General features: G+C 41.3%; 1 non-coding gene across 1 annotated transcript; it reads left to right on the top strand.

Moving 5' to 3' along the window:
* Positions 1 to 491: 491 nt before the first annotated feature.
* Positions 492 to 564, top strand: TRNAT-UGU (transfer RNA threonine (anticodon UGU)). Its single transcript has one exon. It is a non-coding gene; the product is annotated as a tRNA-Thr (tRNA).
* Positions 565 to 866: the final 302 nt, after the last annotated feature.

Genomic DNA, 866 nt, shown 5'->3' with positions numbered 1-866 from the left:
GGAACAGAGCTTTATTTATTCACCCTACCCCCGAAGTCTAGAGGTATGTGAGTACTCAATAGATACTGTTCAATCAATTAATTCATCCATAATCAATAGCTTAATTTATGAGAAGCAAAGACCCCCCCCCATTTCCCTGTATTAAACTTGATACAATTTGTCATATAAACAATGAATTGGAGGCTTTTTTTTCACATGTAAAAGAACCACTCCTAATACGATCAGAACATGATTTCATTTTTACATTTTCCCTTCCAGCCCCTGTCTGTATGCTTAACTTACGGAGGTATGATTTCGTGTTTTGTAATCATAAGCCTAGGACTTTGAGATTTTTTTAATGTTTGTCATATTGTAGGCATTTTTCTCCAACAATTCATAGTCTTTATGATTATCACTGATAGTGGATGCACGAAGTCAGTTGTCTTCAGATTGCCAGCAAAAGCAACATTGCTTCCAATGTCCCTGGATTAAAGCAGGACAGGTAACGAGTTGGCTCCATAGCTCAGTGGTTAGAGCACTGGTCTTGTAAACCAGGGGTCGCGAGTTCGATCCTCGCTGGGGCCTCTTGTCAACTTCTACTTTTTTTTTTTTTTTAAATCCTCCCCTTCACGGACTAGAAACTCCAAAATGGAAGAGCGGTTTCTGAAAACGTTACTTCTGGAGGATTAAAAATGACTCTTCCTGAAATGCAAATGATGGGCGTCCTTAAGGTGCTTTAGAGGCGACCCGGAAGAGAAAATCCTGGCCCGACACGAAGAGCAGGAAAAAGAAAAAAGAAAAAAGAAAAAAAAAGCCGTCCTCAGCGACCCCAGAGCAGGAGACACGAGGCTCCACGGACTCCTTTTCAACGCCCCGCAAGCCAAGAA

This window comes from Panthera pardus, unplaced genomic scaffold (genome assembly GCF_024362965.1).
Source record: "Panthera pardus isolate Hobbes unplaced genomic scaffold, ASM2436296v1 HiC_scaffold_21, whole genome shotgun sequence".
NCBI classification, from domain to species: Eukaryota; Metazoa; Chordata; class Mammalia; order Carnivora; family Felidae; genus Panthera; species Panthera pardus.
This window is presented reverse-complemented; position numbering and strand designations above follow the sequence as displayed.